Source organism: Sebastes fasciatus, chromosome 12 (genome assembly GCF_043250625.1).
Source record: "Sebastes fasciatus isolate fSebFas1 chromosome 12, fSebFas1.pri, whole genome shotgun sequence".
NCBI lineage: Eukaryota > Metazoa > Chordata > Actinopteri > Perciformes > Sebastidae > Sebastes > Sebastes fasciatus.
Window position 1 is genome coordinate 926488 of NC_133806.1, and position 27635 is coordinate 954122.

The following is a 27635-nucleotide window of genomic DNA, read 5'->3' on the forward strand; positions in this document are numbered from 1 at the left end:
CGGATGGTTGAGTAACGCATATTTTGACATGCTGGGTGATCGGATTGGGTCTCATAACGGTGGGCGCTCATTAGCGGTTCAGTCAGGAGGACTCAAACTAACTGCAAAGCTGCATTCTTAATCATTCAACCTGTGGGTTTTTTATCAGTTATAATGATAAGATAAAATTTTATGTGAAATAAGTTTGACTAAAAATACATAAGATATAATCTGATGACTAAACAGAACTAAAATTAAATGAAAAAAAGCCTTTGACTGAAATTAAATGACTTTTTGGTGACTAAAACTATGAAGGATAAAAATGACTAAAATGTGACTAAAACTAATAAGTATTTTTGTTTTAAGACTAAATCTAAAATAGCTGCCAAAATTAACACTGATGTAGGTCGCGGCCGCCGCTCTGCACTGCTCTCACAGCGGTTACAGCTGATAACGCCTTCCCGACCATGTTGAGAGCCGTGTGGAAACAATGGAAATGCTCCCAATCTTGCATTTAGCACCTTTCTTTCTTTCAAAGGTCACTATACAGGGGAAGGTCATTTTTTGTTTTTCTGAACAACACTCACCCGTGACACAACACATCAATCATACCTGACAACAACATGCACACAGCTGGCCACAAAAGACAGAACTGATTCTCCATACATAAAACTAAAACTGTAGAAAATACACGGAGAGTATCCACAAATAAGTCATGAAATAAGAAGAAGAAGAAGAAGAAGAAGAAGAAGAAGAAGAAGAGAAAAAAAATTAATAAATACAAAATAAATTTAAAAAATATAATAATAGTAATAATAATAGTAATAATAATAATAATAATAATAAGTATAAAATAAAATAAAAAAGGAAAAAGAAGATACTACTACTGGCTACTCAGAGATTACTGTAGTAGATTTCTCCATTTAGAATTTAGCATCTTTAATTGAATAGTTTGAAAAGGTGGGTAACAAAACAATCATAATTGTTAATAATAAAATGATACAAAGAAAAAGGGGGAAAGGGATAAAATCCATTTTTCCATTGAGAATGAAGCCCAGTTTGTCCAGAGCTGAGCACAGCTGAGCATCATGGGTAAGTTGAGCTGGTGGGTTAGATGACTCACCACTTCTATCTACACAAAGACATCACAGATTGAATCCTTTCCTCCGTTCCCTGATAGAAGAGAGCACATGCAGAATGAGGTGAGAGAGCCAGGTTACTCTGGGTCAGAACATTAGAGCTTCTCTGCATCAGATGTTGGCTAAAGATAAAGACCATAATAATGCATTGAAATTAGATGCATGTGAGATTTTAGTATTATATACAATATGAATTCATTAACTAATTCTAGGGCCGATTTGCTGTGTGAAGCAGTTTTCTAAGGTTATGTAATCATATACATATTCTAATGAAATTAACTCAAGATAACAAATGTTTGCTCAAGTGGGATTTTTCCGATGTCGCGGAGCAGATGTGTGATTTGATCAGAGGTGAGGGATCAGTCTCCCTGATCCAGCATCACACACGTATATATACGTACTGTACACTACACCAACCTGTTGAGTCTGGCTGTCGTGTTTTCCAGCAGATTATGTGCTGTAGGTGTAAATTAGGTAAACTTAGAAAACCAAAACTGGGACATTTTACAAAGACACCAATCATCTGTGCCTGAAATCCAACAGGTGGCAGCTGAACATGTTCTGGTGAAATTGCCAAAAAAACAAAAGAGATTTGTGCATCTCTTTTCTTTCTGCAGTATGCGGAGAGTCTTACATCTTACCTCCATAGGATTTATGTTGCCTGTACTTACCACTACCCGGGGGCAGGCTGTGCCAAAAGAAAAAAAACTGGGTCATACTTCGAAATTGCTTTAAACTCATGTTTTTGTGTTAGTTTCCATGGATGCCCAGCAACCGTAATTATACACAGCAATTACTGCCTGAGGTGAACGCACATTTGTTTTGCTGTACTAGCATAAAATGTGAAAAGCGAATCCATTTACCCTGTTCTCCCCATATGGCTTTGAACATAAACACCTGTGTCTGTGCGCGGTTTATTGCATGCATGGGAAATTGTGATTCAAAGACTTTGTTTGGGATTTGAAGCTCTAACATTTGCATTTTACATGTTAGTATTTAGATGATATTTGAACCCAGTGTGATCTACAGTGAAGATAACGGCGTAATAAGCCTCAACTACCAGATCCCCGTAAAGAGCAAGCAACCGAACTTAAGGAGTGCAAAGGTTGGGCCCTTTTGGTTCGTACAATACCCGTGAGACCATAAACGGATACTGTTGGCTTGAAATGGTTGGAAAAGAAATAGAATAAGTGCCGGACAGAGAGACAGAGGGGATATTTTGAGAGAGCAATTAGAGTCAGTAGAGGAGAGAGGATATGATTCAGGGAGGAAGGTGAGACAAGTTTTCAGCCTGCAGTGGGAGACGTACTTTATCGCTCTTTTCCCCTCTGATGGGAAATGTGTAAAATCTCCTTTTGTCTAATTCGGGCCCCCCCGATCCAAGATTAAGCTGACTGCACAGAATCACAATCACAATCAATGGAGGGTATAACAGGTATGCTGCTGGGATTGTTTTTGCTGGTGTTGAAATTGAGTGCACATTGATTGTGGAGTGTGATTGAATTCCATTTTAATGCAATTTAACCGGATGCTCTGAAATGTGTGCGTTTTCATTTTGCCTGTGCCTAAATACCAAATTGCAGCAATCAAGACGTGATCTCCACGCTCCCATTGTGATTGCCCTTTAAAAGACCAATTAGACTCGTCGTGTTTGATGAATAAATACCTGTGCGGAGCGGCATGGTGTATTTGTTTTGGGTTTCATCTTTGTCTGTGTTTAAGAGTCAAGAGTGGAAACTTCCCAGCAGCGCGGGAGGGAAGGGAGGTGGAGGAAAAGTTCTTGGTGTCATCGTCACTGAGGCTCGACTCTTTTCTCCTTCCCACTGTTATGAAGGGCTGCTTTACTTACAGGAACAAATCAGGAAAGACTTGAAAACCAGCCAATTAGACTGTTATCAGGCTATTAAATAAGTGTTATCAGTCGCTATAAGAAGGTATGAAAGAACACGACAGCGACCTCTAGTGACAGTAGTAATTATGACAAGAGAAGAAGCGAAACTCAGGTACTGTAGTATAGACAGTGTGAAACTCCATACGGGGTGGAGGTCAGAGACGATGGATGGAACACAAAGACACAGGTTTCACTTAGGAGACTGTGTGAAACCAACACTGTGTAGTTCTCTTCGTGTTCGTAATTATTTTAACCCCAAACACAATGTCTTTCCCTAAACGGAACTAAGTGTTTTGTTGCCTAAACCTAAAGAAGTTGTAGTTTTGTTGTCTAAACCTAAAGAAATTGTAGTTTTGTTGCCTAAATCTAAAGAAGTTGTAGTTTTGTTGTCTAAACCTAAAGAAGTTGTAGTTTTGTTGTCTAAACCTAAAGAACCATTTTTGTTTGTGTTCTAAATGTGACGTTTTATTCATTTTTTTCAACACGCTGCTTTTAAGTTTCACTTTCTCTTTTACAACATAGTAGGTATAGTAGGCCCCTATTGACCCATATCTATGGTGCTTATAGCGACTGATGACGTCTATTTAATGGCTGATAACGTCTATTTAATGGCTGATAACAGTCGAATCGGGTGCAAAAACTAACATTATACATTGAAAACGGGGCTCCAGAAAACCTGCTTTATCTGCAAAGAAACTAAGGGGAGCATTTAGCCATGTGACTGTGAAGGAAAGTGAGATTGTGAACCAATTATTTGGGCCTGATTGGGTAAGTGAAAGGCATGACGCAGCATAAACACAGAATAGGTTTCACGGATGAATTTGCTGAATTTGACAGTTTGGGGCTTGTATTCCAGCCTGTGGTGCCCAGTGACTGGAAAACCCTTCTATTAAACTTTAAAAAATGCATCCCTATAGCAGCTTCAGGAAAACTGCTTCTCACATTTGGATCCCGTCCACACAGCCTTCCATTGTTGCTCTAATTGAGCTAAACTTCTGTTTATGATCACTCCAGGCCGACTTGTGCTTTTGGATTCTGTTGTGCTTCCTATAAGATAAAGTAAGTAGCGTCTGCTTCGTGCTTCATTTCTTTTCCTCTCTTGTATTTATTGTTTTGCCGACTGCTGTTGTTATTTCGTCTCTAACTAGTTGTGCTCCTTACCGTCGAGCGTCTGCGCCCGCCTGAATATCTCCAACACCCCACTTCCTTTAGCTTCCTTTAGAATTTCTTCCTCCGTTGTGTTTCCAGAGCTATGAGTAGATATTGTTTAACAAAGAAACTGAACCACCCCCATCATTCCTTCAAACAAGACTGCAGAAATGTCACCAAATGAAAAAATAAATCATGACTGTCTGAGTCAACTGATAGTGAGAAACTATTCTTCAAAGAAACTGAGATGACACATGAAAAAAAAAGGCATTAAAATGCATTTTCTCTTCAACAACAGTTTGAAGGAGTATTTGACTTGACAAAATGGCAGCTTCCAAGGATATTGGATATTTCAGGAGAATAGCAGAACAAAGGTCTTTGAGTATAAGTTGTAAAATATATATACTGTGTATATTACTGTGAGTGGTCCTTTATAACACCTCTGTGGATCGTATGACATTGTGTGTTCCATGTCTTTGTTTTATTCTCCAGCTTCACTTGATCTAATTCAACCAGTAAATCCTGTTATTCATTTATTTCAGTTGTAAAATCCCTTTGTGTTCAGACAATAACATCTCTATCTGAGGAGAAACATCTGGGCATGTTTACAAAGGAATTTATATTTCTATAAAGTAAACTGTGAGAGCATATGTATAACAATACATCTGAAGTGAGACAAAATCGGTTTTTCTTCTCATGGAAACAAGTGAAAACGTACACCTCATATTCATTACTGCAGCATATCGGATCCTATTCTACATCTAACAAGTGGTGAAAATCACACTCATATTTCTGCAGACTGCTACAGTAAAAACTGGCACACACGTTGCTCCAAATAACATCTAATCCATCCGAGCATGTTGGAGAGGAGTGGAAACCATTTCAGGACTCATTGATTGAGGAGAATATTGTGGTCTGAATAATAGAATAATAGAATGAAAAATAGACTTGAAGCTGAGCGGGGCTGCCATTAGTCTGTCATGGAAACGCTTCATTCAAGACCATTTCTGTGCCGCTGTGAACCCATGGCAACTAAAAATGTTTTATTAAGTTCATTTTTGGACAGCTGTGGCTGAAGCAGCGTGCTGGAACATTCTGGTGGGAAACAGCAGGTTGGGGATGGGTCGGGGTCGTTCGAGCAAGAGCCTTGATTGAGGCTAGATTTCCTCAGGATTGAACTCAGAGCTGCTATTTCAAAGGCAGCAGGTACCATCTCCTGTCTGCAAAGATTTGTTGATGCATGTGGAGATGAACTGAACCACGATGGGGGAAACAGGATTTAAAGATAGGTGTAGTAGGTACTGGGCCGAGGGAGCAAATGGTGCGCTCAGGATTAGGTATGATGGCCTGCAGAGGCCAGCTGTGACCTCAGTGGAGGGTTGAAACGCTGGTGGTGGATCCGGCAGCTGGGCCTGCCGTTTATAGCTGGTACATTTCTGAGGATACGATACATAATGCAGGAGCGGCGGGCTGGATTCTGAAATCAGCCGGGTTAATCAGGGCCTACCTCTTAACCGAGAGGAACGGGTTGAGGTCTGCTGGATCATACAAGAGATTCTATTAAAAGGTGTCCTGCGGAGATTTATCTTTTAAACAAACACAAGTTCTGTTTCCATGAAGAGTTACTCACCAGAACTCATTGTGTATACTCGTCAGGCTCTAACAAATATGGTGAAAACATTAGCAACACATTTTAACTTCAGTATTGTTTACGTCCATGTTTAGCTAGTCTTCTTCTTCCCAGGCTTCACTGGAACATTGCTGCATATCAGAGCACGTTACTGCCACCTGTAGATCAGTGAATAGTCTGAAACGCTGCGTCCAAAGCTTTCTTCATACGGAAGTAGGCGCGGTTTTATCTCTCAGCCCGTCGCCCACTTCCTAGTATTTTCTAAATGATGCAGTGGGCTGAGGGCGGGGGGGGGAGTTACACTTAAACAAAGAAAAAACTACAATATAGAGATTTTTTAAAATAGCTGTTTCACCACCATCCACAATTAGTTTGAAATGTTTCCAGCTGTGAGAAGCTTCTTTCTGTTTGCTTCCTTTAATATGCATATTGACTGTTTACTTCATTTAGTCACAAAAGCAAGTTGCTTTTGAGTTTTTCAGATTTTGATCTTGAACGCCTTGAGCAACAGAAATGAAATGGCTATAATAGACTATATTAAAAATGAATTAAGTTCAAATAAACATAAAACTACCAAACCCGTGTCCAACATGAATAGCTATCATTGGAGTGACACTGGAAATGTTCTTTATCCCAGAATAAACCAAAGTTGTTTATTAACTCATGAAGCACAGAAACAGAAACACTTGGCCTGAACACCAGAACATCGTCGGCATATATGAGGCGTTTTTAATGTATGACTGTATAGATCCAAGTGTTAATCTGTCTTTGATCATAATCAGTCATGCAGGGGAAGGAGAGAACAGCAGAGTAGGCGGACTAATGCTCTGTATAGAATTATAGGTTGGATACGCACACACTTATACGCACATAAACACACACTTATACGCACATAAACACACACTTATACGCACATAAACACACACTCATACGCACATAAACACACACTTATACGCACATAAACACACACTTATACGCACATAAACACACACTTATACGCACATAAACACACACTCATACGCACATAAACACACACTCATACGCACATAAACACACACTCATACGCACATAAACACACACTCATACGCACATAAACACACACTTATACGCACATAAACACACACTCATACGCACATAAACACACACTTATACGCACATAAACACACACTCATACGCACATAAACACACACTCATACGCACATAAACACACACTCATACGCACATAAACACACACTTATACGCACATAAACACACACTCATACGCACATAAACACACACTTATACGCACATAAACACACACTCATACGCACATAAACACACACTTATACGCACATAAACACACACTCATACGCACATAAACACACACTTATACGCACATAAACACACACTCATACGCACATAAACACACACTTATACGCACATAAACACACACTTATACGCACATAAACACACACTCATACGCACATAAACACACACTCATACGCACATAAACACACACTCATACGCACATAAACACACACTTATACGCACATAAACACACACTTATACGCACATAAACACACACTCATACGCACATAAACACACACTTATACGCACATAAACACACACTCATACGCACATAAACACACACTCATACGCACATAAACACACACTCATACGCACATAAACACACACTTATACGCACATAAACACACACTCATACGCACATAAACACACACTCATACGCACATAAACACACACTTATACGCACATAAACACACACTTATACGCACATAAACACACACTCATACGCACATAAACACACACTTATACGCACATAAACACACACTCATACGCACATAAACACACACTCATACGCACATAAACACACACTTATACGCACATAAACACACACTTATACGCACATAAACACACACTCATACGCACATAAACACACACTCATACGCACATAAACACACACTCATACGCATGGCCATGTTGCCTTCTCTTTCCTCTCCTCTCCTCTCCTCCAGAGCTCCACAACAGGAGGCGGCTTATTGAACAAAGCTCTGGGGCGGGAACACATTCCATCATTTCTAAATGAAACAAGTCTCATTTTTCTCTTTCCTCTCTCTTGTCGCCTTTCTCTCTCTTTTCCATTCTCCATCCATACTCCAGTTCTCCAAGTCTGCCTCTGTTCCTCTCTCTATTTCTACCTTTCTTTCATCTCCCCCACATGTACTATATCTTATTCTTCTTCCCTCCTCCTGTCTCCTCTGTCTGTGGACCAGGTAATTCCCTCTCTGCATCCTCCTCTGGGCAAACGAGATGACCCACTGCTTCCTAATTACCTCTGCACTCTCCTATTCTTCTACCATTATTCTATTAGTATCTACTACATAATAATCATCAGGGTGGAAATTGGATGTAATAGCTTAGAGCAGAATGTCTTATGAACAACGATGCAGGACACAATTAAATGTCTTTGGTTTCCCAAAGTAATTCAGTCAAGTCTGCGCTAAATAGATGGGCTCAAATGGAAGAGTTATGAATGTTAGTCACAACAAGGGGAGATAATCTTCTATACTGTACTTCTAAATAATGTCCTGCTTTGTATGTATGTAGTGATGAAGGAGGTTTCCCGTTTTAAAAGGAAGGGGGGGAATGCATCCTTTTCTTCACCATCAGTGTAATTGTTGAATGTTATAGATTTCAGGTTATTAAATATGCTGGATTGAAAATTGCACGTTTTAGTGAACTCTAGTATATTCAGATTTCAGAGTAAACATGCGATTGGAGCACACTCAATCATTTCACTGTTGATGTGGAACACTTGTATCTTCACCTAGATGAATAAAGGAATAACATGATGAGCCCCAGTTGTCCTTACTTGAACTTATAAGTTTACAGTTCATATGATATCTTACGAAAGGTTATCCCTCATTTTTTATGCATTTTCCTCATAGACTGTATATAAGAAGTGGACGTTCTGCTGTTTTGAAGCCTCGAGTTCAGCATTTTGGTCGTCGCCATCTTGATATTTGTCCGTTATCGTATCTTTGCAACCAGAAGTGAGAGGAGAGGGTGGAGGTAAGTGCAACCGAACACTGAATAAGACATTTTTAAGTGACCAAAAAGGTTATAATTAACTTGCATGAAGTGAAAACAAACTGAGAAAGAATTAAAGTTGTAAGTCGAAAACACAGAGAACTCCCAGACCGGACAACGCCGTGGTAGCGACCTGTCAATCAGCAGGTAGCCCCGCCCTAAAGCATCCCCTGCTTCATGGTATATCTGACTCTAAATGGGACCATCATTTACTAAATGAATATCATGCTATATTGAAGAAGACTTGAAACTAGAGATTGAGATTGAAGTAGGCTTATTTTCTCATAGACTTTTATACAATCAGACTTCTTCTATACAACCAGAGGAGTCGCCCCCTGCTGGCTGGTAGAGAGAATGCAGGTTTAAAGCACTTCCACATTGGCTTCACTCCTAAGACCTATAAACATCTTGTACGCCCACGTTAAAGGCGCCAGGGGTCTGCGGCAATGTTTGCAACCCACCCGACCCGTCTTGAAACACGGATAAAGGAGTCTAACGCACGCGCGAGTCAGAGGGTGCAAGCAAAACCCTGTTGCGCAATGAAAGTGAGGGCCGGCGTGCGCCGGCTGAGGTGGGATCCCGACCCCGTGGGGTCGGGCGCACCACCGGCCCGTCTCGCCCGCACCGTCGGTGAGGTGGAGTGTGAGGACCCAAAAGATGGTGACGAGAGGTTAACGTCACGCTGCCGTAAAGTGGTATCGGTGCCGTGGTATCGGAGCCGTTTTGCGAGTACGAGTACATGAGCACAGTATCGTACCAGATACCCAATACTGGTATCGGTAACAGTGCATCCCCAATGGACACAGACATACCATAAACTTAAAGTGTATCCTACGTCATACAGAATGATGTATAACCACGCCGGCTTGGAGGAGGCAAAACTATGTTGTGTGTGTAACCGTTAGTCCAGACTGTTGAAGTCAGGAATCTCTACAAGTTCCTCATCTTATGTTAACCTCCAGACACCCGGAGTCTCCTCACATATTGCATGAAGGACTCTCAAAATACCAAACAGATGGCAATGAACAGATCATACATATCTTCATGGCTAATACAGTATTTCCACCACAACCGTGTTTTGACAAAAAAATCTTAGCACAAGCTCCACTACCTGGAGCTTTAACATATCGTGACCTTCACAAAAAGATAGAATTTGCTCAGGGTTGTTATCACATGACCTAAGTATGGAACTTCTTCTGTCTCGTGACGTGAGGCGATTATAACCTCTGTCCCTGTTTAAAGGTGATTTCTGGTTCCGTATGTCAGTGGCTTCATGATCTTTCTCCGGCTGTCCACTGACTTCTAATCAATAACATCGGCGCGTTACCAGTCGATGCTGTGACAGGCTTTGTCTTGATGTTCATAGACAGCTGCTATTGTTCCTTCAGTCACGCTTATCCAAGAAAATGTCCAGTAAGAGGATCTTGTGATAAGACGTTTTAGTCAAACTACAATTTCCTAGATCAATAATGAACCAAGTTCTACAAATATCTATATAATATAGTTGATATCATGTATTCTGATAGCCATATGCTCTTCATAACAGTTATGATAGCTGTTGTCCTGATATCACTGCAACAGCAGGTGTTCATTTCATTTATCTTATTTCATGGAAGCTCTCAGTCTGACGCCTGAAATCACATCTCCAGGTTTGGCCTCCATATCAGCATGTTTAAATTAACCTCCCTCTTTTTGGCTAATTGCTTTGCGTTGTTGATGAATCTGGCTTCAGTGGAGGTTTTCTCATTAAGGTGACTGTGTGTTGGCTTTATGCTGCACATTGCAATAAACATGTAATCTTTGCCTGTACTCTCTGCACACCTGTCCTCCCCAGAAGGAGGACCTCTTTCTCTCACTTCTTAAGATTCTCTTCCTGATGAGTTGTTTGCTTGTTTTCATTGAGGACTGCAGATGTAATTATCATATTCAACAGTTGTTTTGTAATGAAAGCGCCGGTACTCCGAGAGGGAAGACTAAAGAAATAAACTGGAGTTGACAAAAGAACACCTCCCACTTGGAGCCACTACAGCACATTCACTTTATGAAGGAGTATTTTTCTCCAAAGTGCCTTGCAGCATGTCAAGTGTATGAATACTTAATAGTTAGACTTGAACCCATAACACTTCCTGTGGCTACATTTACATGCGTGGAGCAACACAGTTATCGGCCATATTCTTGTCGGGGTTAAGCTGTGCACCTGCACCTTTGATAAACTGTCACTCTTGTCATGAATAAACCAGTTTGAGAATATGAGTGTACACTTGTGAGATACATAATTTCCTCATTATTTCACTGACATTAATTCTAATACAGGTGAAAGAAATTAGATCCGAGTACTAAGAACAAAAGCTCGAACGGCTTTGTGCTTTTTTTTGGTTGATATCTGAACGCCGTCAGAGTCGGAGAGTTTGCACAGATGGCAAAATCCAAAAGCACAAGATTTACATTTAGTATCGCTCTGTGCCAGGCATCTTAACTGTGAGTCTGAGCTTAGACAATTTAATCAGGTGTTTTCTGTGTTAAGCCGACTGCAGGCAGTTCTGTGTGAGTGTAAATACGGTCCTCGTTGTTACCATACGGTTTGCTTTGAGCTACTCTTGCAAAAGCAATTACACCATTTTTTGGAGCATGTGTCTCGTGTTTTCATCTCTCCTTTACGATGGCCTCCATGATAAACATATAATAAAATGTTTAATAGCGTAGTAACACTGTTGCTATATACTCTGATATCAAATATACACAGTCTGATATACAGATATAAAAAGACCCAAAGCTGCTGCCTGGCATGTGAAGGTGAGCGCTGAAGGTTGCAGTGAAGGTCCTCATCCACATATAGTATCTATCATACCGCCTGGTGTTTGCACACACTCTGTATTTCCTTCACCTGTGTGGCTCTGGGTGGCCTGAGGAGCACATCATCATTTTCATTAGCATTACAAAGGCCCCGCATGCACAGAGGTCTCCTCCTGCCGAGCACCTCATAGAAGTTAGCCTGCATCTTATGGCGCCGTTATTAGGCAGGATAAAAACTTAAAAGGTAGCATGTAGGATAGGAATGTAGGGGGAAGTTTCCATACAGTAAATGATCAGAATGTCAGTATGTTCAACCGGAATTCCAGCCCGTTCTCATTCCCAGGGCGTTAAGTACCGTGGCTATGTCACGGCTGTCGGCGCCGGTATGAAACACGCCGGGCGTTCCATTAACTATAATGTAAACCCATCTGCAGCAATAGTAAACGCTCTGAGAAAGTGCACCAGTAGTGTGGTGACGTAGTTTAAAGAGCAAAAGAAACACAGCAGGTGGGCTCACGCAGCCCTGGCGGAGGCAAACCCCCGCCGGAAAGGAGTCTGACTTACTGCCGAGAACTTTTTAAAGTATTTAATTTAAATAATTTGGACTAACTGCAATTGAGCTAAATACATTCTGTTTCTTTAATAGTAACTAACATTTGTAATATTTTACATAACCTATTAAATAAAAATGTGTTGCTTCACATTAGTGGATATTAGATATTAGATATTAGATATTGTGCTGTAGGAAAGGTTGAATAAGTCTAAAATGGACTGAGAGCAGAACTCAGCCAGTACTGTGCATGTCTGATAAATCAACACTCAAGGTTGACATAAGATCCACAATAACTACGGTGAAATGATGCTTTAATCTGTAACATACTTATTACACGCTACATTTCAGTAGCTCTAGATTAGTATAGAACGGCCTGTTAGGAGCATCACACAGAGATCTCCATGCCACAGTAATCTGCTTTTCATGACCATAGCTATTAGAAATTGATATTGACTCCCCTGAATCCTTCGTCACGGCTCTCCTCTACGGTCGCCGTGCTGCAGGATGCCGGTAAAATAAGTTTGATGGAGACCTCCGAGCTGCAATTTGTTCAGACCGAGCTGTCCGTGCACCCGGTGATACGCATTGTATACAAGAGGGATAAGTCTGGCAGCAGCACTACTCCTGCTACCTACCGAGGGAAGGACAGAAACCATAAACACCATCAAGCCTGGCTGCAAGCAAGCAGACACTCACCATGACTCACGCTCACACAACCACAGACCAACACACTCAGTGTGTCATCACACCCAATATCGCTAAATGTGATCTTCTGTATCACTGACTTGTTTATGTTATCCTAATTGATTAACTAGAACCACCATTACTTTATACTTAAAGGAACAGTGTGTCACATATCAGGGGATCTATCAGCCGAAATGGAATATAATATTCATAACTATGTTTTCATTAGTGTATAACCACCTGAAACTAAGAATGGTTGTGTTTTCGTTAGCTTAGAATGAGTCCTTCATATCTACACAGGGAGCAGGTCTTCTTCACAGAGTCCTCCATGTTTCTACAGTAGCACAGAACGGACAAACCAAACTCTGACTCTAGAGAGAGACTTTCGGGTTTTTATGCTACCTGAAGGTCACCGCAGTTCTGACCTCCGTTGCTCCTAAAGTAGTGCTATTATGGTATGTATGGCCTCTGAGCCCAGCCCCCCAGGAAGAGCGCAGTTGCCAGATGACGGTGCAACAACTTCCGTGTCCGTCACGTGATGCCATTGGGCCCAAAAATACTTTTTTCCCATAGACTTCCATTGGGAAAGAGACGTCTGTAACTCAGAGGATCATTTTTTTTTAGGTCAACTCCCCCCCCTACGAACACTCTGATAGTCCTGATTTAAATCATTAGGTCATAAAAGTTGTAAAATGCACTAATAGTTAAATCCAGAATTAATTCCCCTTCCTCCGTTCATGTGAATGAGACCCAGACCGAGGCTGGATCGCAAGGTTGGGAGGAGGAGTTAAAGGAAACGCTACTGCACCTGCTCTATGGACCCAACGCGGGATGCACCAATACCACTTTTTTCAGTACTTACATTTGGGTACTCTCCAATACCGAGTACCGATACGAGTACTTCTCTGTGCCTAAAAACCCTCGTTAACAGCCAGCTGGAGGGTGTGAGCGACACACGGCAGGCTGGGGAGTCCCGCATACGAGGCGGTGCGCCGCTGCCGGCTCTAGGTCGGCTTGGAAAGGGAGGAGTGAGCAGAGGAGTATTCAGTTGGTTGCAATCTGCAACCACACCACTAGATGCCTCCAGATCCTTCACACTGTACCTTTAATGTTAAATGTTATCATATTTGCAGCTTCCTAAATCAGACTGTTGAATCAGAAAATGAATTGACGTGATTTGCCTGGAGAGTTATTGATTAACCAAAGTGATGTAAAATATGAACAATTAATACAACAGTGTGATGCTGGAAGCACAAACTATGTGGAGATTTTACCAAGCAGCATACGAGACCTCTTGTCTTCCCTTTAGATATGAGATAATACATCTCTCAGGGTTTATCCCTAGTTCTACAGAAAATATAATTAACAGTTGAATTAATTAATATAATGTGCAATATATTACATTTTTACAGATTTTCTGGTGTGTAGTTGAACATTTCTTCGGGGGTGGGGTGTTGCACTGAGGGAATCTGGACTACTCATTACCTGAGTATTCCTAATATGGTGGTTACGACCCTGTTACTAAGATGTTTAAAGGGAATGAACGAATGAATGAATTAGTTTTAATAGAAGCACACAGCCTACTGTACGGACTCCAGAGGAGAGCCGAGGAGAACACCGAGGAGAGGAAGTTGAAAGAGGTGTTAAAAAGAAATGGGAGAGAGAAGGAATGTGCAGAGGAGAGAAAGTGGAGTGAGAGCGAGTGAGAGAACGACAGGCAGAGACAGAGCGATAGAAAGTGGGGAAGTGAGAGCGAGCCTGTGGGAGAAGAAGCACCGGCAGAATTTCAAGTTGCGCTTATGGCATTGCTCTCACACCTTGACCTCTACTGTTCTTGCCTGGGAATAGCTCAAGGCCTGCCAGACACTGTTCAAGGCTGCTGTAATTCACTTTGGAGCAGGGAGATAAAAAGCAAAGACAAATCCGATGGAAAACTCCACTTGTTGCTCTTTTATTGTATTTGTAGTCACAGTGGAGCAGGTGAAAACACAGTTGTGTCCACTGTTGATAAAAAAAATGGACAAAAGTTTCCTCCTGTGGTATTTTTTACTGCCGCATTGACAAGAAGGTAGGAGGGATATGCTCATAAATGGACATTTTCCTCCCACTTCAACTCGTTGAAAGGAGCATTACACACATCTAGCAACACTCAGCGGACTATTAATAGCTATTTCTCCTCTTTGTGTTCGAGAGGAACCAGCACATATTCAGTGAGCCGCTGTCTAAAACAGCCCTCCTCTACCTGAGCTGGCAGGCGCAGATGCTTCATTGTACACAGAGAATCAGGGAAATAAATCTCCTCTGTAAATAGCTCCCAGACTCCGAGAGACAGATTATTGCTCAGATCAAAAGAGGACCGAAACAACGGCACCTCCAATATGCTCGTTAGTCTCAGGCAGTTAAACCGAACATACCTTTTGCACAGTACGGTTTAGTACGATAGATAAAGGCTTTGCATAGGCGCCGAACAAACGCAGAACACGACGGCCTTTTGATAAAGGAAAATGACAAACAAGCAAGCTGTACTTGATGTCAATTGAAGCTATTTTGTCGGCTGTTTAAGCCGTAACAGCAGACTACAACGGGCTGACTAACACGCTACTACCACTGTGTAATAAATAAGAGCCAATTATAAAAAAATACAATTAGGTTGTTGGAAGCATCGAACACCTGCCGCGGTTTACTGATGGATCACTTTGATTTGAGGAGGAATAAACAAAGGAAGTCTTTTTCTGGAATAACTGCTGCAGTGATTTTGGGAGAGATCATTACGAGAGAGAGAGAACATGCTTCTGGCAATCCTTTATTTCATTCCTCTGCCAGCAAAGCTCACATAGCAAAGCTAGCTCGTACAACAAAACACATCATGCCTGCGATGTCTGTCTCCTCCACGCCAGTAGCTGTGGGATTCTGATGTTTAAACTGCAACACACACACACACACACACACACACACACACACACACACACAGTAAAAAGCTAATAAGCCGAACCAATCCACCATTACTGAGCCACATTCTGCTAACGATATTCTGACGAGTCCTCTCTCTTATTGCACCTATTTTTGTTCTAATACAAATATGCTGAAGTTGTGAATTAATGAAGCTCTGCAGCGCCTGCAACCACCGGAGAAAAGGTAAACAATGGGGTTAGAAATATAGGCTACAGTTTATATGCAAAAGCAAATCATTTGCAATTTTTAAAAATACATTATGGAACTCATCTGACAATCTCATTTGAATAATGCTGCCAAATGTCTTTTCATTGCCATAATAGCTCTCATTTACATCGTAGCGCAATTCTGGATCCCTGCACCGTCGTCTGCCTCCGCAGCCCCAGTGAAGAAGAAGCCAAGCGCTGGATGGTTCTGGCAGTTAACAAGCCTTCTTCCTCTTCCTCAGCCGTACGTATACAGCTTCAGGGTAGAGAAGAGCGAGATCTAACAACACTGTAATCGTGTCAGATTTACAGAGGCAAACACAAGAACGTTATGGAAGAATGGAGCTGCAGTTATTAGTAGAAGAGTAATTAATGTGATCGTTCATCTGATCGGGCTCAGCATGTGTTAATGTAGAGAAAAAGGAACGTTGTAGGAAGACGAGCCACTCCGCCGCGGCTCTTGAAATGGAGAGAGAGTGGTGGTGGTGGTGGGGTTAGCTTAATGATGACCTCCGAGTGAGCACTCATTAAGAATAATTGGAGTGAAGTGGACATAGAAGTGTTGGGTGCCATCTAATGAATGATGAGAGGCTGCAGCAGAGCAGCTACCTGCTCACATACGACTCACGGATGGGAATCTCCGCCGGCGTCCTTCAAGTGTAAAGTGCATGTTATTATCACGAGCTGTTTTCAGGCCATAGGAGCAACAATCATCATTATTCACCTGCTGCTTTGGACTTATTAAAGGTGTTTCATGTGTAAAAGGTACAAGATGTAACAGCCTGTTACAAGCTTTTCTAAACAGGAATCACAGAGTGAGCCGGTCACACCAAAACGTGTCACAACTTGAACTCCTGTATCTGGCGAGCTAACGAGCTGGCCGGCCACAAACCTGTGAGCGATAACCAATCACAATCTCTCCCTGAGCTTCTCCTCATCTTCTCTGTATTCTGCTTTTTACTCTCGTCTGGCATTTTGTTCCCGGATTGTAAATCGTTTTTATTGAAGACGAACTAATCTTTCCGAGCTAACGAGCTTGCTAATTGCTCGCTAACTGTCAGTTGCTAATGGGACAGTTTATTAAAAACATTTGTATTTGTACCACAAACTCCCGTCTCATCTTTTGTGAAGCAGTTTGTTTTCCTCTGACAGAGGAGGGTAAAATAAGAGTGGATGGTGGAACACACGACTAATGAGCCACGATAGCTTCCTCCATTCTGGACTATCTGGCTCTCCGTTTCCTCCAAAGGTCAACACCGTCAATACGCAAAGGAGGTTTGTCTTCTCAATGCTGGTGTGACCAGCAGAACTCTACAGCCAGAGAAGATCTACCATGTCTCAACACGGTGAAGAGATGGAGTATATTTCCTTTAAATACAATGGAATAAGGTAACCTTTATGATGGTTTATACAGTGAGATGTAACCACTGGGTTTCTCACTAGTTAATTAATCATTTACCAATTCTAGATAGATCTGTTACAAACCAGTAATAAGAACAAACCTGGGGTTGCCAGGTTGTGAAAAGCTTTATGTTATACATGTTGATCCATATTCTCTTTCTGAAAGGTAAGTGGTCAAACGGTCCAGTCAAGAGGATTTTTACAAATTTGGCAACCCAAAATGTTGTTTTTATTAATGAATTATGACTAGCAAGCAGCTCCGGGTCTGAGAAGTGAAGCCAACGCTGAAGAGCCTTAAACCTGCGTTCTCTCTACCAGCCAGCAGGGGGCGACTCCTCTGCTTCTATAGACGTCTGATAGAAGATGAGCTTCTACTTCTCTCTTGATTTATGACCTCAGTAAACATTGTAAACATGACTTTATGTTTCAAGTCTTCTTCAATACAGCATGATGTTCATTTAGTAAATGATGGTCCCATTTAGAGTCAGATAGACCATAAAGCAGGGGATGCTTTAGGGCGGGGCTACCTGCTGATTTACAGGTCGCTACCACGGCGTTGTCCGGTCTGGGAGTTGTCTGCTTTTCTGTCTTACAACGTTAACCCTTTCACAGTTTGTTTTCACTTCAGGAAAGTTAATATTAATATTTTGGTCGCTTAAAAAATGTTCCATTGTACTTAGCTCCACCCTCTTCTGTCACTTCTGGTTGCAAAAAAACAAGATAGTGACGGCCAAAATGCCGAACTCGAGGCTTCAAAACGTCAGTCCACAAACCAACGGGTGACGTCACGGTTCACGGTGACTACGTCCACTTCTTTTATACAGTCTAGACCAGGGGTCAGCAACCTTTACCATCAAAAGAGACATTTTAGGCAAAATAAAATCTGTCTGGAGCCGCAAAACATGTGATCATTGTGATGAAGGTAACACAGTTTATAGTCTAAGTATATAGTATATCAGTCTAATGCAATGAGGGCCAAAGAGACAATGGACTACGGAGTATTAGGGCCACATTGAGGGAAAAAACATCTGAGATTTACAGAATAAAGTCAGAATATTACAAGAATAAAGTCATAACTAAACGAGAAAAAAGAATAACACGTAAAATTACTACTTTATAATATTATAACTTTATTCTCGTAATATTAAGATTTATTTTTCTTGTAAACTTCTGACTTTATTCTCATAATATTATGACTTTATTCTCGTAATAGGCCCTAATACTCCGTCGTACCATAGACCTACAACAATGATAAATAAAAATGAAAATGTAAACAAAAGACAGTTATTCATTTCCATTTTTAAAAACCCACAGGGAGCCACTGGAGAGGAGCTGAAGAGACGCAGGTTGCTGTCCTCTGGTCTATGCTTATGACTCATCTATAAATCTTTACTAAATATGAATTTACTAATAATAAGGTTACTATTTATAAACCCTTCATAACTGGTTATTATTCCCGTGTCCACTAAAGGCACCGCTCAGTCGGTGAACTGCCTCTCACTGAGGCTCGTGTACGATGGCCCGAACACATCTGAGCCACGGAAACAAGCCCTGCCGGCAGGGTGTCTGTCCCTGACCTGAGCAAACATGCGACTACTGGTGCATATCTCCATCTTTGTGACAGCACCATTCATGACAGCCCGACTCCATCTTCCAATAAGGAGCAATCAGCCCGTATCTCAATCCTGCCCGACAGTGTGTGGAGTCTCATCATTGTGTCAATGGACTGTGCTGCTCCCCCGATGATTACAGGTGTGACCTTAGCAATCTCTGCCCAAGTATGAGGCAGTTATCGACTTTCCTCATCCAAACCATAATTGCATGATTCAGCAATGTCCTCAAGAGCAAACGCAGTGAGCTGTGTGGCAATGAATATTTTGGTGGTCTCCTCGGTGGGAGTGCGATGGTCTCACAGCGGGGATAGTGTCATCACCGAACTAAAGCATTTGATTAAACCCAGAATACGTCCAATTTGCTATTGACTCCTCTCACTTAAAGCATTTGAGATATTGACTTGCAAACAACGTCGGGGCGTCTAAGCATCAAATTATGCCGGCTGAGTGGTAGAGATGAGAAACATTGTGAAATATAATATATTTGACACATGCACAAACGCATAAAGTGGTGAGGATGTGATGAAACCCGGTGAAATCTATCATATCATCACAGGCCAGCGTTTTCAAGCATATGTATGTAAATGCCATCAGGTCAATCTCCTTCAAGTGTTGGAGGCTCCGTCTCGTGACTGATGTTGTTGACATTTAGACATACTTCCTCTTGCAAAGGGACTCATTAGTAATGCTATTCAAGAAGCTCTCGACTGCAGTGTGCTGCACCCACAACGTGGGCACGACTCTAAAAATGGTTCAAAACTCTCAAACACCCGAACGACACCGGACCTGATATGAACAAAGCCTGAGGAATGTTAAGTTAATGCCTGGTCACTGTGTGCCGACCTAACACCTCGACACTCCAAACAAAGCCTATCCAGCTTGACATCGCTTAAGGCGGTGCATTCAGAGAAAGATTTTATGCTCCAGAACTCACATATTTATGAGTATAAAATAACAGTGGGATGGATGCATTCATACATAGAGTATGTGAATTATTGAGAATCACATCTCCTGCCAATGTCGGTGCCCCCTTCATGGATGTCAAGTTAGTGGGTACGAGTTCAACGGGCTCGTGCATTGCAACCTTTCACATGTAGATTACAGCCGGCTGTACGGAGAAGTTTTATGAAAAGTAACAAAAGGCCTGTTTATTATTCAGTAACCTCGTGCACGCTGCGTTACATCACGACACCACTCCGATGACAGTAAGCTGCTCCAGCATTAAGAGCAACAACGCCAGCTGACAAATCTTTCATCCAACGTTCAATACTTCCACGGAAACCAAAGAAAAACAAGCTTGTTTAAAGACATTGTTAACCTAGAGCCATGCAATCACAGGCGACGGCTCTTTTAAAGCACAATATGCTAATATATTCCTGTGGCATAGGATGAGTAAAAAGGTAGAGAACAGGCCCGGTGCTGCCGGTGTCTTGGTGATCAAAGCATTACACAGACAAGGAGCACCGCTCCCCTGTGGGCCGAGTAAATTCACCATTACTGATCGTGCATATGCAATCAGTCCGAGTCAGTCCCGCTAAGAGCCTTTCATCAAGTATTTTATGGGACAAATGTCTGTGCACCGGGGCCCGGCTGACTCTGATGAATGGAGGAGAAAAGTTTCTCTTTTCTTGTGTAGTATTCATCATTTCAGAATTTAATGAGAGAAAGTAGAGATTTGTCCTGCGGTTCATTTTGCTCCGAGGTTCAGCGATGTCCTGTACGTTAAAGGAAAGCATTATAATGATAAAGCAATAAGAGACATTTCTTCCACATTAGCGAAAAAGCGATTAGCCGGTGCTCCAAAGACATGTTAGTCATTATAACGGAGATTTAACCGAGCTAGACACAGGCAACACTGGGACCAGACTGAAATAATGGTGTCCCTCAGAATAACATTACAATCTGTTTCTGGATGGTACCTGAGGTGGGAGAGATTCAGGTAGACCTTGTTGCTACTGACAACCAGACAAATAAGTGAGCATTAGCATTGGAGAGTGACAGCAGTGGACAGACTGGACTACAATTCTCTTTTATAAAAATGACAATTATGATGTGAAAATGATGAACAATGGAACAAACTGAAATCACGCAGCCAATAGAAGTGAGTGTGAATAAGTGGAATAAAACAAGCATCGAGTACAGAAACTCATTCGAACCACAGCTGGGGCGCAATTCATGGAGAAGCAGCTGTAGGCGGCAGAAAGTGTGGCTGAAGCTGCAATTGGGATGAATTTGACCATTTCTACTGATTTTTGTTACTCGCTCTTGTCAGGCCGGGCAGACTGAAGTGAAGAAAAAGTGCGGTACTTGATTCTGTGTGTTGCGAGAGCAGGTTACAGAGCAGGATGGATCCAACAGAAAAGAAAGACAAAATGAGTTTTTTGTCTAAATGACTTTAAGCCAATGAGGTGTAGTCTACTGCAGAACCATAACGAGCAACAGGTGGGAGGTATCTGTCATCATCTCTGAGTGATAACCGAGTGGTAAAGAGCATCTTAGCTTTCCATGGCAGCGTGTCTGCATTTGCACACAAGAAATCACCATCATGCAGCATGTGGAATAACATGATTCAGTGTTGGAAGCAGCAGTCTGAGCCATAGAGCCTGCCAGTCTTCTCCGTTATGGTCCTGTTTGTTTGTGAAAATTATATGACTTAAAGCTACTATGGTAATATTTTAAAGTATTACGCAGTACAAATCTGTGCTCAAAATGAAGGAAATCAAAGGAGCAAGGAGGTGTCAGGGTTATCGATTCGGAGAGGGGAAGAGAGACAGCATCACATAATTACAAGTCACGGAGTCCACTTCCATACCTTGGCCTTCACGTCGCTGCCTGCTCATCTTGAAATTGTCCTCAGCCCCGAGTTCATGCTGTTATTTGCCAGTCCCAGCGTGTATTGCAGTGTCCCTGGTGATGCAGTGCTACACGGTGCCAAAGACAATCTGAAGGGAAAGGAGAAAGGAGAGTAACCAAACAGCGGCATGCTTCACCTGAGTTACTCTTTTTCTGTACAAGTGCAAGCTTAAGTGACTTCTTCGGGGGTGCAGCCGGGTGGGTGTCGTATTTAAGGAACGTCAGCGCAGTTTTTTTCACGATTTCCTAATGGTATTTGTTTGTCATTGACATGCAGTGATTGAGGACATTGGAAGCCAGGGGTATGATGTAATTGCAGACACAAAACGCCAGCTAGAGCTGCACAGAGTGCTGACATTCACTCCACAGTGAGCAGCCTAAAGGTTGGGGAGCACAGTAACCCAGATTTGTTGTTGTCTGGAACACATGCACACACACGCACACACACGCACACATGCAGATTAATTCACACATGCACACACACACATGCACAACACTTTCATCTAAGTGGCATTACTAGTTAGACCTGGATTCTAACCTTTTATATTATGCAAAAATGGAATGAAATATTTAAAAAAGAAAGTGGAGGATAATGTGGTAGACCGAGTGTTTATCCAGCGGGGCAGAGACGCACCACTGCTGCTCTTTGCACTTGGCCCACCTTGTGTGGAGGAAAGAGGCTTTGCAATTTGTGCAGAAGCAAAGGTAGTAAAGCAGAGAAACACACGAGTCTCACAGCACGCCCTCTCATGAGATAGTGATGGATGGATGGGCGGATGATGTACTAAAGCATTCATGTAGAATGGCACACAAAGTATGTCCCATGACGCCACTTGTTGCTTCTGGTGCAACACTCTCTGAGAGGCTACTTCTTATCCACAGCTGCTCAACGTGAGAACAGAACCTACTTTCTAAGCACCGTGCAAAGTTAAAGAAAGTCAGATCCAGACACAGAGATACAGATACAGTAGCAGGAGTTATACAAAGATGGAGGATGGATTTGTGATCTTTTCTGGAACCGAACGGCAGAAAGTCAGAAGGTAAACTGCTTCATCTCAAAATCAGACTGAGACTCAAGGAATAACACAACAATCCTCCAGAGATGACGGCGAGGCAGCGAGCAAAGAGAGCACAGAGAGATGCTCTAAATATAACAGCCAAACAATGTCAGCAGGTGTTACCTGCATAGATAGATAGATAGATAGATAGATAGATAGATAGATAGATAGATAGATAGATAGATAGATAGATAGATAGATAGGTAGATAGATAGATAGATAGATAGATAGATAGATAGATAGATAGATAGGTAGATAGATAGATAGATAGATAGATAGATAGATTAAATGCCTTTTACTTGTACAAGTATAAGTAAGACTGCAGCTGTGGCATCAAATGAATGCAAAATAAAACCACCTTTGCTTAATAATTTGGCCTTTCAAAGGTCAGCGTCAGCGTGCAACAATGATCTTTTGTGGTACAACCCCAGAACAAATTAACTTAGTGCCAAAAATTTAAATTGGTTGGTGGCACACTGAGGCTTCAGGGTGCCACACAGGCATTAACTACACAAAGTAAAAGGTGTGGGCAGAAGAGGACAATCTCTCCTGCCCACAGCTAACATTTGGAAAAAAGAGACACCCAGTCATCGAAAACAAAACAGAGACGAGGACGAGGACAAGGACGAAGACGAGGACGAGGACAAGGACGAAGACGAAGACGAGGACGAGGCCTACTCAACAAAACAACACTGCTATGCTATAATTTCCCTCTAATGCTCAAACTGGACTGCTGCTGTTTCCAGATGTGGCCACAATGTCAAATGATTGTAATCAAGTTCAGATTACTGGTGATTTGTGCATTTTGTAATTGAAAGGAAACCTGCTATAATAAGCTCTCTGGCTGAATGATGGTTTTCCACACCGCTCCGTCCTCCTCGGCACCGTTTGATATAATAGTGCTGAGAACCTGATTCCTGCCGTTGGTGTGGCTGCCCTTTAGAATAACATAACAAGGAGAAGGGTGTGAGTGATGATTTATAATGGTGTTATTTGATGCTATTCAGCAGACTCATTTTTATCAGCAGTCAAAAACATGACCCCAAGAGCCTCATCTGACTCAACTAGTGCGGTGGCTTTACGCTGTAATGAGGGCAGGAGGCTGACAGTCACTGCTCTTCAGTCAAAAGTCAAATGAAACGAGTTCCTCAAATTACCTTTTAAAGAGTAAAATGTCTCCCAGGGTCACGCTGCTCTGCGAGCCCTTTGGCGTTATTGGCGGGTTGTGCTTTCGTCTTGGGCTTTTACTCGTGTCCCTGAGAGTCTCTGCACAAAAAATTGTTGGGCAGAGTTTGACTTTGCTGATAGAACCTTGTTCTCCATTAAAGATTCATGAAGGGAGAGAACAAAAAGACCACAGAAGTTTTGGACTGAAATAAAGCTTACACACACAAAAAGAAGTTTCATCATTTGTCTTTTTACATTTCTTCCTTCAAGGAGCAAAACTTAAATGACCAGAGAGCGCTGAGTGATGGTCAGGAACAGAAATCAAAAGGGTTAGGGAGTGATATCGCCTTGCTGTGTTGGATAAGAGTTGATATATTGCAGTCATTATTGAGACTTGTAATGCAAAGCAGAGCTCATCAGTGCTTTTTTTCCTCCAGCCAAAAAGCCTCTGCTCTGTCCAATATACCTGGACTGATAGGAACAGTGGATCTCTATTATCCTGAGTATCTATTTCCCTGAGGAGCTATTACAGTCGTTAGCCTTATCTTATCTTTAAACAAGGGGAACTAAATGGCGCTCCCTCCAGCCCTATTCAACCTGAGCGGAGGAAACGTGGGCTCTGTGCTGAGGCAACTCCGGTCACCAGAGACGGGGGGGCTGGTGTCAGCGAGCCGCGGGGCGACCTGGCCCGTCTGGCCCACTGTGGCGGGACAAAAGTGATGACTTTCAGTATAGCGGATTGGGTTGCTGAGTCATAATGGGCAGCACAGTGGAAGGATTATGGGGGTGGGGGACACAGGGCTTAGCCACGTCTTTCTCTGGGCATAATGAAATGTATCCACCTACCAGTCTAATTACCATCGACTCCGGCTGGCTGGAGTCACACTTCCCCTCCTCAATACAGTAGCAGCCCACTGCAGCGTGGATATACATATACATATGTCATTTTACTACAATGACTTCTTTCAGCCTCCATTCTGACTGAATGTAAAGTGATGCTTCCAATTAAAACAGAGCTTCAGCAACTTCCAGTCGTATTGCACTTCCATTCAGTCGTGTGACTTACGGGAGACAGATTTATAGATAGAATAGATTGATTCAGCGAGGGCCAGAGACCTGGACTACGAAGCAGGATTTGGGTTTAGTGAGGTAACTTCAGGGTTTTCAGTCCTAGATGGTGGATCACTTCTTACCAGGTAGATCGCCATGGTAACTGATGCTGAACAGCTGACCTGCACCAGACCAGATTATGTTCCAGATAAGAGATCAACTCGTCTAAAAGCACCTCTTACTGACCAATCAGAGCTCGTGAGCAGATCGTATGATAATATTACACACATATGAAGAAGTTTAAATCATAATCAGACTGAACCAACTCAGTTTAAAGTGACAGATGCAGGAAGGACAGCTGAGGTCTGTACTACGAAGCCAGTTCAACATACCCCGGGTATCTTCTCCTTATCTGGTTTAACAACCGAGATCACGCTAAACAGTCCTACGACGCTGGTTATCAACTCGGTAAATCAACCCAGGGTTTCTCACTCTAGCTATGAGCTCGTTCACATAAATATTTGCAGCATCTGACCAATCACAGACACGGACAAGTCTACAGACCAATCACAGACATGGACAAGTCTACAGACCAATCACAGACATGGACAAGTCCACAGACCAATCACAGACATGGACAAGTCTACAGACCAATCACAGACATGGACAAGTCTACAGACCAATCACAGACATGGACAAGTCTACAGACCAATCACAGACATGGACAAGTCCACAGACCAATCACAGACATGGACAAGTCTACAGACCAATCACAGACATGGACAAGTCCACAGACCAATCACAGACATGGACAAGTCTACAGACCAATCACAGACATGGACAAGTCTACATATCAATCACAGACATGGACAAGTCCACAGACCAATCACAGACATGGACAAGTCTACAGACCAATCACAGACATGGACAAGTCCACAGACCAATCACAGACATGGACAAGTCTACAGACCAATCACAGACATGGACAAGTCTACAGACCAATCACAGACATGGACAAGTCCACAGACCAATCACAGACATGGACAAGTCCACAGACCAATCACAGACATGGACAAGTCTACAGACCAATCACAGACATGGACAAGTCTACAGACCAATCACAGACATGGACAAGTCTACAGACCAATCACAGACATGGACAAGTCCACAGACCAATCACAGACATGGACAAGTCTACAGACCAATCACAGACATGGACAAGTCCACAGACCAATCACAGACATGGACAAGTCTACAGACCAATCACAGACATGGACAAGTCCACAGACCAATCACAGACATGGACAAGTCCACAGACCAATCACAGACATGGACAAGTCTACAGACCAATCACAGACATGGACAAGTCTACAGACCAATCACAGACATGGACAAGTCTACAGACCAATCACAGACATGGACAAGTCCACAGACCAATCACAGACATGGACAAGTCTACAGACCAATCACAGACATGGACAAGTCCACAGACCAATCACAGACATGGACAAGTCTACAGACCAATCACAGACATGGACAAGTCTACAGACCAATCACAGACATGGACAAGTCCACAGACCAATCACAGACATGGACAAGTCCACAGACCAATCACAGACATGGACAAGTCTACAGACCAATCACAGACATGGACAAGTCTACAGACCAATCACAGACATGGACAAGTCTACATACCAATCACAGACATGGACAAGTCCACAGACAGACAGGCAGACAGGCAGAGAGGCACGTTTATCAAAGGAAGAGCAAACTATATCAGACAAATACGAAGAAGCTGGTGAAAGAAAAAACTCCAGATGTGTGAATGTGTAAATTAACAGACTTATTAATTTAACGGAACACTCAAAAGTCAGATATAGTCTTATAGATATAAATAGCATTAATAAATGTAAAGGACGGATGGATTACACCTCATTATATCCATTAGTTACAACACGGCGTGTGACTATTTCAACCTTCTTTCAGCTGCGTCCCGTCTCCGGCGGTGTGAAACGGACTCAAGACCAAGTAAAAAAAATAAATATAAAAACACCCCCGGCATAAATCCAGCTGTCCTTCCGGCATCTGTCAGTTTAAACTGTGTTGTTTTTAGTCTGATTATGAAGGTAACTTCTTCATAATTGTGTAATATTATCATACGATCTACTTATACCAGCTGATCTCTTATCTGGAACATAACCTGTTCCGGAGCAGGTCAGCTGTTCAGCATCAGTTACCATGGCGATCTACCCCGGTAAGAAGTGATCCACCTTCGTAGGACTGAAAACCCTGAAGTTACCTCGCTAACCCTAAATCCTGCTTCGTAGTCCAGACCTCTAGATTTATTCTGTGGGTGTTTACCGCTTTGATTTATGTTTTTATATTTATTTTTTTACTTGGTCTTGAGTCTGGTCTTGGTCTTTACTCGTC

The 27635-nt window shown here is 42.2% G+C and overlaps 2 long non-coding RNA genes across 3 annotated transcripts in view; one reads left to right on the forward strand and one right to left on the reverse strand.

Annotated features, from left to right (window-relative positions):
• LOC141778303 (uncharacterized) overlaps positions 1-27635 on the reverse strand; it is a 73671-nt gene that overhangs the window by 12179 nt on the left and 33857 nt on the right. Inside the window, exons 1-2 of one of the 2 annotated variants that reach the window (XR_012596044.1) lie at positions 27182-27336; positions 21890-22019 (exon numbers count right to left, since the gene is read on the reverse strand). This is a non-coding gene — a long non-coding RNA (uncharacterized LOC141778303). Of the gene's footprint in view, positions 1-21889; positions 22020-27181; positions 27337-27635 lie in introns of those variants that run through there. The other variant, XR_012596043.1, reaches the window with a different exon arrangement.
• Positions 3956-11123, forward strand: LOC141778304 (uncharacterized). Its single transcript, XR_012596045.1, has 3 exons — positions 3956-4068; positions 8734-8857; positions 10809-11123. It is a non-coding gene; the product is annotated as an uncharacterized LOC141778304 (long non-coding RNA).